Source organism: Dendrobates tinctorius, unplaced genomic scaffold (genome assembly GCF_039654945.1).
Source record: "Dendrobates tinctorius isolate UK_male_01 unplaced genomic scaffold, ASM3965494v1 ptg000007l, whole genome shotgun sequence".
Classification (NCBI taxonomy): Eukaryota; Metazoa; Chordata; class Amphibia; order Anura; family Dendrobatidae; genus Dendrobates; species Dendrobates tinctorius.
The window spans coordinates 36,104,282-36,122,671 of NW_027361675.1; the positions used below are offsets into that span (position 1 = coordinate 36,104,282).

The 18,390-nt window shown below is 43.6% G+C and overlaps 2 non-coding genes across 2 annotated transcripts; both read right to left on the minus strand.

Annotated features, from left to right (window-relative positions):
• Positions 1–15,289: 15,289 nt before the first annotated feature.
• On the minus strand, positions 15,290–15,474 carry LOC141088994 (U2 spliceosomal RNA). The gene has a single exon (XR_012232121.1). It is a non-coding gene; the product is annotated as a U2 spliceosomal RNA (small nuclear RNA).
• Positions 15,475–17,588: 2,114 nt separating this feature from the next.
• On the minus strand, positions 17,589–17,776 carry LOC141089204 (U2 spliceosomal RNA). The gene has a single exon (XR_012232211.1). It is a non-coding gene; the product is annotated as a U2 spliceosomal RNA (small nuclear RNA).
• Between the last annotated feature and the right edge of the window lie 614 nt (positions 17,777–18,390).

Sequence of the window (18,390 nt, forward strand, 5' to 3'; positions counted from 1 at the left end):
ACGACCACCCATTCCTGCTACTACATGTGGGGACAAATGACACCGCAAGAAACGACCTGGAAACCATCTGCAGTGACTTTGAAAAGTTAGATAAGAAAGTGAAAGAACTGAGAGCGCAGGTGGTCTTCTCTTCCATCCTCTCAGTGTATGGCCAAGGAACAAGAAGATGGAATATGATCCGGCAGGTGAACAACTGGCTACGTCGATGGTGCTGTCAGCAAGGATTTGGATTTCTGGATCACAGAGTGAATTACTTATATGATGGACTGCTTGCTAGAGATGGGGTGTACCTTACGAAGACTGGAAAACATGTACTTGGAAGTCGCCTTGCTACACTCATCAGGAGAGCTTTAAACTAGAACAATGTGGGAATGGAAGCAAAAGGCCAGAAAAAGCCATACACCTGACAAATACTATTGAAAACTCTGCTATTAGACGTGGAAAGGAAGAACAAAGACAAAAAATCTAAATAATAAAAATATTGGAGGAAGAGAAACCAATCACAAACTATAATGTTCCTATACAAATGCACAAAGCATGGGCAACAAACAAGGAGAATGGGAACTACTAACGCAGGAAAAGAAATATGATGTCATTGGAATCACTGAAACTTGGTGGGACAATGCACATGATTGGAATACAAGGCTAGAAGGATACAACTTATTTGCAAGAAATAAACTTTTTAAACGAGGAGGAGGTGTCGCATTGTATGTTAGAAAAGCGTATAACTGCACAGAGATTAAAGCTTCAGATACTGGGAGTTCTGTGGAAACTGGGTAAGAATACAAGGAGAGAACAACGGAAAGGACACTATTAGAATACACAAGAGAAATGGAGCCAAAAATCCATAGAAATGACAAGAACTCAGTATAAATCTTGCTTTTATTGGTACAAAAAATATTTAAAAATCATCACACAATGTTACAAACAGAGACAAAGCCATAAGACACAGGTCAGATTGCACCAAAGTTGGAATAAAACGTGCTGCAAAATGAGCACCAAACACCGGGATAAGGCCAGTATACTACCCTTTGGACCCCACATATATATCCAAAGTTGTATGATGCGTCTAAAAAGACAGTAACATTAATAACCCAAACAAATGGGGGAAATATCATGGGACCCAGTCCCTCTTCCACATTCTATGCCCCCATACATATAACTAGGAGTAGGTATGAATGTATCCTGCCAAAGTATAGCCATATCTAGCCCAAAAAGGAGGGGAGAGGGTGTCCATTAGCAAGCGCGTACCCCTATGTGCGTTTCGCGATAGCTTCCTCGGGGGGTCTTGAAAGGACACCATTTTAGGCATTTACTACAAACTGACTGTGCAAGCTGAAGATATGGGTGAACTATTTTTGCATCAAATAGCCAAGTTCTCCAAAAAATTTGACATAGTGGTCATGGGAGATTTCAATTATCCAGACATTTGTTGGGAATCTCTCTCAGACAAAGCTAACAGGTCAAGTAAATTCTTTTCCTCGCTTGCTGACAACTTTGTCTTCCAAAAGGTAGGGGAGAAAACAAGGGGATCTGCTACCTTGGATCTAATCCTTATAAACAGGGATGAAATGGTTGAGGAGTTAAGAGTGGCTGGGACCCTAGGAGGCTGCAACCATGCTATTTTAGAATTTTGAATAACTAGAGGAGGAAGACCTGTGAAGACTCAGACTTCAAGGTTAGATTTCAGAAAGGCAGATTTTAAGGAACTCAGAAAGAATCGGAGGGATCCAATGGCTGGATATCCTTAAGGACAAAAATGTCCAGGAAGAATGGGAAATCTTGAAAAATGAGATTATAAAAGCACAATCGTTAATTCCAAAAAGAGGGAAGAATAAAAAGCATTTAAGGAGACCAGGATTGATGAGCACAGAACTTAAATACATGCTAAAAAGGAAGAAAGAAATGTTTATCAAATGGAAAGAGGGAGGCTATTACCGCTGCTGTGCCCACTCTCCCGGCTAGTGATGGCGCCTCCGACTCTGCTTCCAGGTCCCGGCGCGCTGTCCTCAATCGGCCCCGCTGTGCCCTCTCGCTCTGCAGGAAGATCCCGGTGTCTGTGCATGCGCCCTGGGATCCTTAGAGGGTAGGCGCGCACCTCTGCAGTTCCTTTTGCATTCAGATGCCCGGACCCAGAAATCCCCTACAGCCAATCCAGGTAAGGCGTACAATATTTCAGGCTGCCTCCTCCTCCAGGAGGTGCCTAGCTGTTATACAGCCTTCCGCTAGTGTCACAGGCAGGTTCCTCGTGCTTCGTTCTCTGCATGCTCGTGCCCTGTACGCAGGGGTGAACCTAGCCTATCTGCTGCCTGAGGCGAACAGCAAAATGACGCCCCCCTCCGCACACAAAGTAAATTTTCATATCTATCCTGTAAAACTGAGTACAATAGTGGACATTTTGATTTAGATAAATAGAAAAAAAGGTGTCCAAACACAAGGATGTCAGCGCCATCACACGTACATACAAGAACAACACGTAAGTATCCAGAACAAGGGTCATTAATGGCAATGGTAGGCCTGGCACAGGGCCGGGTTGGGACAAAATGCAGCCCTGCCACACAAATCCCACCAGCCCACAAACTATAGCACTCATCACCCCGATCAGTGAATTTTTGCTATACTTTGTCGTCCCCTCATCACTCTCTTTAAGGAGTTATTTGAAGAGCCACATGTGAATGACACCACAGTGCGTGTGACTGACCACAGCTCCATTTACATGGTGTTCTTCAAAGCTACGTTTCCCAGGAACATGGGGGTCCCAGCGGTCTGATCCACAACAAACAGAAAGTCATCCCCTATCCCCACATAATTCTCCATACAGTATTATGGGCCCAATATATTATTTCATACAGTATAATGGGCCCCATATATTACTTCATACAGTATAATGGGCCCAATATATTACTTCATACAGTATAATGGGCCCCATATATGACTTCATACAGTATAATGGGCCCAATATATTACTTCATACAGTATAATGGGCCCCATATATGACTTCATACAGTATAATGGGCCCAATATATTACTTCATCCAGCATAATGGGCCCCATATATTACATCATACAGAATAATAGGCACCATATATTACTTAATACAGTATAATGGGCCCCATATATTACTTCATACAGCATAATAGGCACCATATATTACTTCATACAGAATAATCTAAAGACATACTAATAGGGAATTTAGATTGTGAGCCCCATCGGGGACAGTGGTGATGATGCGTGCAAAATGTAAAGCGCTGCGGAATATGTTAGCGCTATATAAAAATAAAGATTATTTATTATTATTATTTAATGGGCCCCATATATTACTGCATACAGCATAATGGGCCCCATATATGACTTCATACAGTATAATGGGCCCCAAATATTATTTCATACAGCATAATGGGCCCCATATATTACTTCTTACAGCATAATGGGCCCCATATATTACTTCACACTACATACTACATACTACATGCATGCTACATACATACTACATGCTACATATATACTACATACATACTACATACATACTACATGCATGCTACATACATACTACATATATACTACATGCATGCTACATACATACTACATACATACTACATATATACTACATGCATGCTACATACATACTACATACATACTACATACATGCTACATACATACTACATGCTACATACATACTACATATATACTACATGCATGCTACATACATACTACATGCTACATACATACTACATACATACTACATATATACTACATGCATGCTACATACATACTACATGCATGCTACATACATACTACATGCTACATATATACTACATACATACTACATACATACTACATGCATGCTACATACATGCTACATATATACTACATGCATGCTACATACATACTACATACATACTACATATATACTACATGCATGCTACATACATACTACATACATACTACATACATGCTACATACATACTACATGCTACATACATACTACATACATACTACATATATACTACATGCATGCTACATACATACTACATGCATGCTACATACATACTACATGCTACATATATACTACATACATACTACATACATACTACATGCATGCTACATACATACTACATATATACTACATGCATGCTACATACTACATACATACTACATACATACTACATGCATGCTACATACATGCTACATACATACTACATGCTACATATATACTACATACATACTACATAAATACTACATATATACTACATGCATGCTACATACATACTACATGCATGCTACATACATACTACATGCTACATATATACTACATACATACTACATACATACTACATGCATGGTACATACTACATGCTACATACATACTACATACATACTACATATATACTACATGGAATTTCCCACACAGCTTTTACCATAAAGTGAGACTAGGGACTTTTTTTTTTTTTTAAGTGGCGGAGGAATACAGTGCGGAAGGATACCTACCTTCCGTCATTGGATTCCTGCAGCCCATAGAGAGCGGCAGCATCAGCTGATGCTGCAGTTCTCTACCCAAGATCGTCGTGGGACACACTCGTGGACTGCTTCGGATCATGGGTGAGTATTTTTGTGGTTTGTTATGTTAATATTTATTCCGTAAAAGACAATGGCTTCGGGGAACAATGTGACAAGTATTGGTAAGTATGTTACTCTATGTTATATGTACTGTATGTCTATGTATGTATTGTATGAATGTATTGTATGTAGCATGCATGTAGTATGTATGTAGTATGTATGTAGCATGTATGTAGCATGTAGTATGTATGTAGCATGTAGTATGTATGTAGCATGCATGTAGTATGTATGTAGTATGTATGTAGCATGTAGTATGTATGTAGCATGCATGTAGTATATATGTAGTATGTATGTAGCATGTAGTATGTATGTAGCATGCATGTAGTATGTAGCATGCATGTAGTATATATGTAGTATGTATGTAGCATGTAGTATGTATGTAGCATGCATGTAGTATGTATGTAGCATGTATGTATGTAGCATGCATGTAGCATGTAGTATGTATGTAGCATGCATGTAGTATATATGTGGTATGTATGTAGCATGTAGTATGTATGTGGCATGCATGTAGCATGTAGTATGTATGTAGCATGCATGTAGTATGTATGTAGTATGTATGTAGCATGTAGTATGTATGTATCATAGAATCATAGAATCATAGAATCGTAGAGTTGGAAGGGACCTCATGGGCCATCTGGTCCAACCCCCTGCTCAAAGCAGGATTCGCTAAATCATCCCAGTCAGATGTCTGTCCAGCCTCTGTTTGAAGACTTCCATTGAAGGAGAACTCACCACTTCTCGTGGCAGCCTGTTCCACTCATTGATCACTCTAACTGTCAAAAAGTTTTTTCTAATATCTAATCTGTGTCTCTTCCCTTTCAGTTTCATCCCATTGCTTCTAGTCTTTCCTTGTGCAAATGAGAATAAAGTTGATCCTTCTACAATGTGACAGCCCTTTAGATATTTGTAGACAGCTATTAAGTCTCCTCTCAGTCTTCTCTTTTGCAAACTAAACATTCCCAAATCCTGCAACCTTTCCTCATAAGACAGGGTTTGCAGACCGGTCACCATTCTGGTCGCTCTTTTCTGAACTTGCTCCAGTTTGTTGATGTCTTTTTTAAAATGTGGTGCCCAAAACTGGACACAATATTCCAGATGAGGTCTGACCAAAGAGGAGTAGAGGGAAATAATGACTTCACGTGATCTAGACTGTATGCTTCTGTTAATACATCCTAGAATTGCATTTGCCTTTTTTGCTGCTGCATCACACTGTTGACTCATATTCAGTCTGTGATCTATTAGTATACCCAAGTCTTTTTCACATGTGCTGTCACTTAGCCCTATTCCTCCCATTCTATATATGCTTTTTTCATTTTTATTGCCCAGATGTAGTACTTTGCATTTCTCCCTGTTAAAAACCATTCTGTTAGTTGCTGCCCACTTCTCCAGTTTATTTAAATCTTTTTGAATCCTCTCTCTCTCCTCTCTAGTATTAGCTATCCCTCCTAGCTTTGTGTCATCAGCAAATTTAATCAGTTTACCCTCAATTCCTTCATCTAAATCGTTGATAAAGATGTTGAACAATACAGGGCCCAGGACAGAGCCCTGTGGTACCCCACTTGAGACATTCTTCCAACTGGATGTGCAGCCATTTACGACCACTCTTTGGGTCCGATCACTAAGCCAGTTATGAATCCACCTAACAGTTGCCTTGTCCATTCCATACTTAGTCATTTTTTCAATAAGGATTGTATGAGAGACTTTGTCAAATGCTTTGCTGAAGTCAAGATATACTATATCTACAGCATTTCCTTGATCCACCCAATCAGTGATACCGTCATAGAAGGAAATTAAGTTAGTCTGACATGACTTATCAGTTACAAACCCATGCTGACTCTGTTTAATCACTTCATTCTTATCCAGGTATTGACATACATGTTGTTTAATAATTTGTTCAAAGATCTTTCCTGGTATAGAAGTCAGACTCACCGGCCTATAGTTGCCTGGGTCCACCTTCTTCCCCTTTTTGAAGATAGGAACAACATTTGCTCTTCTCCAGTCTTCTGGAACTTCTCCTGTTCTCCAAGAATTTTCAAAGATTATGGAGAGGGGTTCAAAAATTTCTTCTGCTATCTCCTTCAGTACTCTGGGGTGTAATTCATCTGGACCTGGAGACTTGAATTCATTTAGGTTAGCTAAGTGTTTCCTCACTATCTTTCTGTTTATAGATATCCTGGATTCTTCTATTCCCTTAATAGGACAGTGAATAACAGTTGATGTTGCATTTCCTTTCTGAGAGAAAACAGATGCAAAATAGGAATTTAAAAGTTCAGCCTTCTCAACATCCTGTCTTACCATTTCATCATTTTCATCCTGTAAAAATACTATAGCATCTTTGACTTTTCTTTTACTTTTGACATATCCCCAAAATCCTTTATTATTGCTTTTGACATCTCTTGCAAGCCTCAGTTCATTTTCAGCTTTAGATAATCTGATTTGTGCCCTGCAGGTTCTGCAGACAGCATTATATTCTTCTTTAGATATGCCTCCCTCTTTCCATTTTATAAACATTTTTTTCTTCCTTTTTAGCATGTGCTTAAGTTCTGTGTTCATCCATCCTGGTTTCCTTAAATGCTTCCTATTCTTCCCTCTTTTCGGAATTGTTAACAACTGTGCATTGAGAATTTCATTTTTCAAGATTTCCCATCCTTCCTGGACATTTTTGTCTTTAAGGATATCCAGCCATTGGATCCCTCCAATTCTCTTTCTGAATCCCTTAAAATCTGCCTTTCTGAAATCTAACCTTGACGTCTGAGTCTTCACAGGTCTTCCACCTCTAGTTATCCAAAATTCTAAAATAGCATGGTCGCTACCTCCTAGGGTCCCAGCCACTTTTACCTCCTCAACCATTTCCTCCCTGTTTATAAGGATTAGATCCAAGGTAGCAGTTCCCCTTGTTTTCTCCCTTACCTTTTGGAAGATAAAGTTGTCAACAAGAGAGGATAAGAATTTCCTTGACCTGTTAGTTTTGCCTGAGAGAGATTCCCAACAAATGTCTGGATAGTTGAAATCTCCCATGACAACCATGTCATATTTTTTGGAGAACTTGGCCATCTGATGCATAAAGAGTTCATCTATATCTTCGGCTTGCACAGGCGGCCTGTAGTAAATGCCTACAATGGTGTCCTTTCCATTGTTCTGTCCTTGTATTCTTACCCAAACAGTTTCCACAGAACTCCCAGTCTCTGAAGCTTCAATCTCTGTGCAGATATACGCGTTTCGAACATACAATGCGACACCCCCTCCTCGTTTATCAAGTCTGTTTCTTGCAAATAAGTTGTATCCTTCTAGTCTTGTATTCCAATCATGTGTATTGTCCCACCAAGTTTCAGTGATTCCAATGACATCATATTTCTTTTCCTGTGTTAGTAGTTCCAATTCTCCTTGTTTGTTGCCCATGCTTTGTGCATTAGTATAGAAACATTTTAGTTTGTGATTGGTTTCTCTTTCTCCAATATTTTTATTAATTAGATTCTTTCGTCTTTGTTCTTCCTTTCCACTTCTAATAGCAGAGTTCTCAATAGCATTTGTCAGGTGTATGGCTTTTTCTGGTCTTTTGCTTCCCTTCCCATGTTGTTCTAGTTTAAAGCTCTCCTTACAAGTGTAGCAAGGCGACTTCCAAATACATGCTTTCCAGTCTTCGTAAGGTGCACCCCATCTCTAGCAAGTAGTCCATCATATAAGTAGTTCACTCCGTGATCCAGAAATCCAAATCGTTGCTGACGGCACCATCGACGTAGCCAGTTGTTCACCTGCAGAATCTTATTCCACCTCCTTGTTCCATGGCCATCCACTGGGAGGATGGAAGAGAAGACCACCTGCGCTCCCAGTTCTTTCACTTTCTTGCCTAAGTCTTCAAAGTCTCTGCAGATGGTTTCCAGGTCGTTTCTTGCGGTGTCATTTGTCCCCACATGTAGTAGCAGGAATGGGTAGTCATCTGTAGGTCTGAAGAGTCCTGATATCCTGTCAGACACATCTTTAATTTTTGCACCTGGAAGACAGCACATTTCTCTTGTAGTTATATCCGGTCTGCAGATAGCGGCCTCTGTTCCTCTCAGCAGGGAATCCCCCATGACCACCACTCTCCGTTTCTTCTTCACAACATTTTTCTTTCTCCATCCAGGAGGACTCTGAGGGCGTACAAGGTTGCTGTTTGTTGGCAGAGTCTTATCCTGATGTATTTCTTCATCGTTTTCCTGCGTGAGAGCCTGGTACTGGTTTCTGAGCAGTATGGGTGCTGACTGCCTCCTGATCCTCCTGCTTCTCTGGGTCACATGTCTCCATTCCTCTGTTTCTTCAGGTGCACTTCGAATTTCTTCTCTTTCTGTAACATGAAGAGATAATTCTGCTCTGTCCAAGAACTCTTCACCTTCCTTAATGATCTTCAACGTAGCTAACCTCTCTTCGAGATTTTGCAACTTTTCCTCCAACAGGGACACAAGCTTGCATTTGTGGCATGTGAAGTTTGGCTTTTCCACTGGTAAATCTGTGAACATGTAGCAAGAAATGCAGCTCACCAAATGGCTCCTGGCCTCTTCCATCTTGAGATTTCTTAAAAACGATGAAAGATGAGCCAAATTTCGCGCGCCCATAGGCGCGCGGTTTTTCCGATTTCCTCTTTTCAGCTGCAACGGCCAAAACCCAGTGATCGTTGAGCTCGCGGAGACTCTTCACTTATCCCAGAAGGCACTGGGAATATGCAAATGATCTCCTCAAGACTCTTCCCCTGGTTTTGAAGCATGTAGCATGCATGTAGTATATATGTAGTATGTATGTAGCATGTAGTATGTATGTAGCATGCATGTAGCATGTAGTATGTATGTAGCATGCATGTAGTATATATGTGGTATGTATGTAGCATGCATGTAGCATGTAGTATGTATGTAGCATGCATGTAGTATATATGTGGTATGTATGTAGCATGCATGTAGCATGCATGTAGTATGTATGTATGTAGTATTTTTTTTTTTTTTTTTTTAACATTTAACACATTAGCCGGATGATGGGATTACTACTGTCCCATCATTGGCTAATGTGTCAATCACTGTCATGGTAGCAGGCATCGCCCGATGGGACTTGTAGCCCCATCGGTCGATGCCTGCACAGACCCCCGGACATCAGCACAGCCCCCCGGCAGGCCGGTACAGACCCCCACAGGGTGCACAGCCCCCCCGGCAGGCCGGCACAGCCCCCCGGCAGGCCGGTACAGACCCCCACAGGGTGCACAGACCACCGGCAGGCCGGCACAGCCCCCCGGCAGGCCGGTACAGACCCCCACAGGGTGCACAGACCACCGGCAGGCCGGCACAGCCCCCCGGCAGGCCGGTACACACACCGCGCATCATGATGACGTCATTTCGGCTGTCAATCAACTTTGAACTTCCGATTCCGATGCCCGTGCCCGATATTGAAAAAATATCGGATGTCGGTATCGGAATTCCGATACAGCAAGTATCGGCCGATACCCGATACTTGCGGTATCGGAATGCTCAACTCTAGAAATGATCAATGTTTTGCTTTTTGCTTCATTCTCTTTTGTGTTTTTTTATTTAAGACAAATTAAATGAAGATAATAATACCAAAGAATTTGTGTTTGCAATCATTTTCAGGAAGAAACTGAGTATTATCTAACAAAATTGCAGGGGTGTCAATACTTTTGGTCACAACTGTATTACTTCATACAGCATAATGGGCACCATATATTACTGCATACAGTATAATGGGCACCATATATTACTTCATACAGCATAATGGGCACCATATATTACTTCATACAGTATAATGAGCCCCATATATTACTGTATACAGTATAATGGGCCCCAAATATTATTTCATACAGCATAATGGGCCCCATATATTACTTCTTACAGCATAATGGGCCCCATATATTACTTCATACAGTATAATGGGCCCCATATATTACTTCATACATCTAGCACGTCATTTCCGGTGGAATGTCACGTGCGAATTTAAAAGTGCTCCTTTGGGCTCCGCCGTGTACTTCTGCGTCCGTGGGAAAAGTAAGCTCCCAGCTGGGGCAGTGGGGCAGAATCTCTCTCAAAATCGCGACTGTCCCACTGGGAGGTATGAATGCTCCCCACCAAAAACCTTGTACACGTATGGCTCTGCATACATCATACACACACGGTTCCGCTTTTTATGCCTCATACACACACGGCTCCGTTCTGTACACCTTGCACACACACGACTCCACTTAGTGGACACATGGCTCCACTCCGTAAACCTCGTACACATGCGGCTCTGCTCCGTACACCTTGTACACACGTGGCCATGCTCTGTAAACCTTGTACACAAATGGCTTCACTCCGTAAACCTTGTACACATGCGGCTTTGCTCCATACACCTCGTACACACGCGGTTCCGCTCCATACACCTCACACACACGCAACTCTGCTCCGTACACCTCGTACACATGTGGCTCTGCTCCGTACACGTGCGGCTCCACTCTGTACACCTCGCACACGCGCTGCTCCGCTTCGTACACCTCGCACATGCGCTGCACCGCTCCGTACACCTTGCACACACGCTGCTAAGCTCCATACACATGGTTCCGCTCCGTGTACACACACAGCTCCCCTCCTTACACACACTCGGCTCTGTTCTGTACACATCTCTGCTCCGTACACCTCATACACATGTGGTTCTGCTTCTTACACCTCGCACACACGTGGCTCCGCTCCGTACACCTCGCATACACACAGAACTCCGCACACCCCACACACTCGCGGCTCTGCTCCGTACACCTCGTACACACACACGGCTCCGCTCCGTGTACACACACAGCTCCACTCCGTACACATTTTTGCTCCGTACACCTCGTACACACACAGCTCCGCTCCGTACACACACACAGCTCCACTCCGTACACATCTCTACAACGTACACCTCGTACACGTGCAGCTCTGCTCCGTACACCTTGCACACACACACGGCTCCACTCTGTACACCTCGTACACACGCGGCTCCGCTCCTTACACCTCTTACACACGTGGCTCCGCTCCTTACACCTCGTACACATGCGGTTCCGCTCCTTACACCTCGTACACACGCGGCTCCACTCCTTGCACCTCGTACACACGCGGCTCCGCTTCTTACACCTTGTACACACGCGGCTCTGCTCCTTACACCTTGTACACACGCGGCTCCACTCCGTACACCTCACACACTCGAGGTTCTGCTCCGTACACCTCGTACGCGTGCAGCTCTGCTCCGTGCACCTCAGTCCTCATACACACGTGGCTCTGCTCCTTACACCTCATACACACGCGGCTCTGCTACTTATACCTCGTACACACGCGGCTCTGCTCCTTACACCTCGTACACACGGCTCCACTTCGTACACCTCGCACACACAGCTCCGCTCCGTACACCTCACACACTCGCAGCTCTGCTCCGTACACCTCGTACACACACGGCTCCACTCCGTGTACACACAGCTCCACTCCGTACACATCTCTGCTCCGTACACCTCGTACACACACACAGCTCCACTCCGTACACATCTCTGCTCTGTGTACATCGTACATTTGCATCTCTGCTCCGTACACCTCACACACTCGCGGCTCTGCTACATACACCCTGTAAATCCCCTGACCCCACAAATAAACTTCCCTCATCCAGGATGATGACAGCCAGCACAGACAGCAGAGTCCTGCATAAAACAAGGGCTGATGGGACAGGACCTGTGATGAGGTCATAGGAGGGAAGGAGTCAGGGTCACATGATATCCGGATTGAAGGCGCTACAGATGAGGAGAGGAGCGACTACAGGACCTGTGATGAGGTCACAGGAGGGGAGGAGTCAGGGGTCACATGATCAGGGGGCCCTGACTCCTTCCCTCCTGTGATCTCATCAATTACAGCCTCTTGCACGACCGCAGCACCAGCGTGCAGAGGCTAAATTGTAGGTGCTGCGGGTAGAGGAGTGCATAATGCGACCCCCTGCTGCCTGCCGCTTCAGCACCTTGCTCAACTTGCCTCATTATAGCTGCAGCCCTGCCTGTACGCGGCCTTGTACATTGCCCTGCACGCTTGCACCCCGTGCATTGTCTTGCCAGTACTCTGCAAGTTCGTTACATTGTGCGCTGCTCTGGTCCCATATTCCTCTTCCCTCTAACATTCTCTCTCCGCAGTTACCTCCCGCCTCAGTGCTCCTGTAGTCCTGGGCAGACGTCCGTCTCCAGTGTCCGCTGCTCCTGGTTCTATATCCCTGCTTACTGTACTACTGTGTCCACCGTCCTTCCACGGTTTCTCCCTATTTCTCACCCCACTTGCTATCTGAGCTGCCCCTCTTGGTATCGGCCACTGTGGGCTTGCCCCTGACGGTCCCTGTATAGGGGTCGGTCTCCACTAGGTCAGCTCACCCAGGGGTAGGTCCTTTCCATGGTCAAGAGAGTCCACTCTAAGTACTCGTCCCCTAGTGGCGTCACAGAGGCATATCTAAAGAAGACTATAATGCTGTTTGCAGAACCTGCAGGACGCGAATCAGATTATCTAAACCTGACAATGAATTAAGGCTTGCAAGAGACATCAAAAGCAATAAAAAAGCATTTTGGGGATATGTCAAAAGTAAAAGAAAAGTCAAAAATGCTATAGGATTTTTACAGGATGAAAATGATGAAATGGTAAGACAGGATGTTGAGAAGGCCGAACTTTTAAATTCCTATTTTGTCTGTTTTCTTTCAGAAAGGAAAAGTAACATCAACTGATCTTCACTGTCCTATTAAAGGAATAGAAGAATCCAGGATAAACAGAAAGATAGTGAGGAAACACTTAGCTAACATAAATGAATTCAAGTCTCCAGATCCAGATTAATTACACCCCAGAGTACTGAAGGAGATAGCAGAAGAAATTTTTGAACCACTCTCCATAATCTTTGAAAATTCTTGGAGAACAGGAGAAGTTCCAGAAGACTGGAGAAGAGCAAATGTTGCTCCTATCTTCAAAAAGGGCAAGAAGGTGGACCCATGCAACTATAGGCCGGTGAGTCTGACTTCTATACCAGGAAAGATCTTTGAACAAATTATTAAACAACATGTATGTAAGTACCTGGATAAGAATGACGTGATTAACCAGAGTCAGCATGGGTTTGTAACAAATAAATCATGTCAGACTAACTTAATTGCCTTCTATGACAGAATTACTGACTGGGTGGATCAGGGAAATGTTGTAGATATACAGGATGGGCCATTTATATGGATACACCTAGATAAAATGGGAATGGTTAGTGATATCAACTTCCTGTTTGTGGCAATTAGTATATGGGAGGGGGGAAACTTTTCCAAATGGGAGGTGACCATGATGGCCATTTTGAAGTCGACCATTTTGGATCCAACTTTATTCTTTCCAATGAGAAGAGGGTCATGTGACACATCAAGCTTATTGAGAATTTCACAAGAAAAACAAACAACTTCAAAATGGCTGACATGGTCACCACCCATCTTGAAAAGTTCCCCCCTCCCATATACTAATGTGGCACAAACAGGAAGTTGATATCACCAACCATTCCCATTTTATTTAGGTGTATCCATATAAATGGCCCACCCTGTAGTACTGAGTTCAGCAAAGCATTTGACAAAGTATCTCATCCATCCTTATTGAAAAAATGACTAAGTATAGAATGGACAAGGCAACTGTTAGGTGGATACATACCTGGCTTAGTGATCGGACCCAAAGAATGGTCATAAATGACTGCACATCCAGTTGGAAGAATGTCTCAAGTGGGGTACCACAGGGTTCTGTCCTGGGCCCTGTATTGTTCAACATCTTTATCAAAGATTTAGATGAAGGAATTGAGGGTACACTGATTAAATTTGCTGATGACATAAAGCTAGGAGGGATAGCTAATATTAGAGAAGAGAGAGGATTCAAAAATATATAAACTGGAGCAGTGGGCAGCAACTAACAGAATGGTTTTTAACAGTGAAAAATGTAAAAAGCATATACAGAATGGGAGGAATAGGGCTAAGCAACAACAACACATGTGAAAAAGACTTGAGTATACTAATAGATCATAAACTAAACATGAGTCAACAGTGTGATGCAGCAGAAAAAAAGGCAAATGCAATTCTGGGATGTATTAACAGAAGCATACAGTCTAGATCACGTAAAGTCATTATTGCCCTCTACTCCTCTTTGGTCAGACCTCATCTGGAATACGGTGTTCAGTTTTGGGCACCACATTTTGAAAAAGACAAGTTCAGAGAAGAGAAACCAGAATGGTGACCAGTCTGCAAACCATGTCCTATGAGGAACAGTTACAGGATTTGGGAATGTTTAGCTTGCAAAAAAAGAAGACTGAGAGGAGACTTAACAGCTGTCTACAAATATCTCAAGGGCTGGCACATTGTAGAAGGATCATCTTTATTCTCATTTGCACAAGGTAAGACTAGAAGCAATGGGATGAAACGGAATGGGAGGAGACACAGATTAGATATTAGAAAAAACTTTTTGACAGGGAAATCAATGAGTGGAATAGGATGCCACGAGAGGTGGTGAGTTTTCCTTCCATGGAAGTCTTCAGAGGCTGGACAGACATCTGTCTGGGATGATTTAGTGAATCCTGCTTCGAGCAGGAGGTTGGACCAAATAACCCAGGAGGTCCCTACCAACTCTACCATTCTATGATTCTATGATGCTATGGAAATCGGAGGGAAGGGGTGCACCAGTCCTGAAGGTACTGCAATACACCGGGTCAATGCATGAAGTGGACAGAGCAAGCTCTTTTTCCATCTCCATGTTCTAAAAATACTTTCAATATATGGTCCCCAGATATGTGAGTATCAGATATTAAACTGATAGGGACAGATTATTTTGATTGAAGCAACATCCAAGGCTCTGAAAAATGTGACCGAAGTCACACCAAAACAGCGCACAAGGCCAGGATTCATGTGGATCCTTCCTGGAGGAGAGGGTCCCCAATAAACGATCCCCAGCCAGGGTCAGGGATCTTCGATGCGCTCCCTAGCTGAAGCCGGGGAAATGCTGTTATCATGCTCCCATCATCCAACCAGACTTACACCCTAGTGAAGCTGGGAGCCCTGCTTCGTGTTGGTTTCTCAACCCAAAGCTGACCGGACTTTGGACCGCGTTATAAAAATTCCCCTTTCTGACTTGAAGGCCAGGAATAGGGGGAGGGTGCTCACGAAAGTATGAAGGGATAGGTACAGCGTGCTGCGGAGTCCAAGATTTACCTGGAATCTCCCTCCAAGTAAGCTTAGACGCCCACCAAAGTGACCACTCCTGTTGCACATTGCACCATAAGACCTCACACTTACCCAGCGTAGTGACCTCGATTCTGGGGGGCCATGGTTTCCACCAGATGACTGTATGAGCCACATGGCATACTAACAAGTGCACCAACCCAGTGTGTATTGTGTATCAATGTACTCACCGGCTACCTTTTTGATAGTTTTGAAAGATACTGCACTTGATCTTAGCCAAAAGTCCAAGAAGCGATGACCCGAATTGGTTTCTCAGTTGTGGTGCGCCATGTACTACGCCAGATACCCGTTGTGAAGATAAAGCCAAAGATTGCCCTTAGGAAGACATGTTGAAAAATACTGGACACCTTAAAAACCAACACTTCTGCTGCTTTATCTAGCTGCAATTAACAGGTTTTTAATCTGCATAACTCCACCTATTTTATGTCACCTTCCCCTCCCCTGTTGTTCCCACATTCCTCAGCATCAAGAGAGGGAGGAGGAACAATCAACAAACAAACGAGCAGCTGTCTTCCCTTACCTCTCCTGCTGCGAAGTACCTACCTGCTGTAGCTTCTTCTGCAGACTAAAGATGGATGCTGCTGCACAGCCAGGTAATGGCCAAGGGCCCATTGTGATGTGCAGTGTTCCATTCACGCATTCCCTCTACTGCAGGCAGTACACCTGGCTGGCTACAAACCATTAGGACACGCAGACAAAGTTAAGGCCCCGTGTCACATATTGAGATCGCTAGCGAGATCGCTGAAACGTCACAGATTTTGTGGCGCAACAGCGCTCTCGCCAGCGATCTCGCTACGTGTGACACATAGCGGCAACCGACCCCCTGCTGGATATCGCTGATCGTACTCAAATGTCCTGGGCCATTTTTTGATCTTTGGCGTCCCGCTGGCCAGCATACATCGCTGTGTTTGATGCCAACGAGCAACCTCGTTGGCGACGAAGAACTCAGGGACGCAGGCGTATGTCGTCAGAAAAGCTGCTGTGTGACAAGGTACCAACGCCCGCCGAGGTCGTCATACGTATCGCCGGATCGTTGCTGCATCGTTGAGTAGATCTGTCTGTTTGACAGCTTACTAGAGACCATTTAGAGAAGTACCAGCAATCCTTACCAGGTTGTAACGTTGTCGGGATCACTGGTGCGTCGCTTAGTGTAACGGTACCCTTAGGCAGCACATTCAAACAAAACCAAAGACCAAACGTTTTTTCTTTCTTTATTTAATCCACATACACAAAATTAAGAAGTCAATGCCCACAAGAGGGAGACAATGTTTCACAAAAGAAATCACAGCATAAAAAAAAGAATAAAAATGCATGGGACTCGGCAATACCTACCACATGGAATTCTTGAATTAAAACAGTAGGTACTGATGGCAAGGGGGCTGGCTATGTAGGTAGGGCACCAAAGGCAAAACACATTGTTGCAGCTTATCACAGCTATAGCAAGCAGCAAAACCCTTGTTTGATAGATAGATACATAGACTGAGTACATTACATTACAAATTGAATACAAAACAATACATTCTTTTACATGAGTGAAAACAATGCACACACAAGATATAGCAAAGTTGGTCAAGTTCAGCAAAAATGCGTTTGCCATCTTAAACATGCAACTTTGAATTTGAAAAAGCAAATGAAGGGTAAAAAAGAGCAAATAAAGAATACAAACAACAGTCCGAAAACACAACTTGCATTGATTTCAATTCATTCTGTTTTTGGAAGCAGGATTAGGGAAGGGGTGCACCAGTCCTGGAAGTACTGCAATACCAGGTCAATGTGTGGAATGGACAGAGCAAGCTCTTTTTTCATCTCCCTATTCTAAATATCCATTTAATATATAGTCCCCAGATAGGGCGTATCAGATATTAAACTGAGAACAGATTTTTTTGATTGAAGCAACATCTAAGGCTCTGAAAAATGTGACCAAAGTCACACCAAAACAGTACACAAGGCAAGGGTCCCCAATAAACAATCCCATCCCTCTGAGCCAGAAGACCACAGTCAGGGTCAGAGATCTTCTATGCTCTCCCTAGCCTAAGCCAGGGAAAAGCCGTTATTGTGCTCCCATTGTCCAACCAGAATTACACAATAGTGAAGCTGGGAGCACTGTTTTGTGTTGGTTTCTCAGCCCAAATCTGACCGGACCTTCGACCGGCGTTATAAAAATTCCCCTTCCTGATTTGAAGGCCAGGAATAGGGGGAGGGTGCTCAAGAAAGTGTGAAGGGCTTGGCACGCCATGCTACGGAGTCCAAGATTTACCTGGGATCTCACTCCAAGTAAGCTCAGGCTCCCACCAGGGTGACCACTCCTGGGGCACATTGCACCATAAGTCCTCTTACTTACCTAGCCAAACCCAGTGTGTATTGTGTATCAATGTACTAATGTGGTAGGAGCAGGCCACCTTTTTGAAAGATACTACATTTGATCTTAGCCAAAAGTCCTAGAAGCGGTAACCCAAATTGGTTTCTCAGTTGTGGTGTGCCATGGACTACAACAGACACCCGTTGTGAAGATAGAGCCAAAGATTGCTCTTA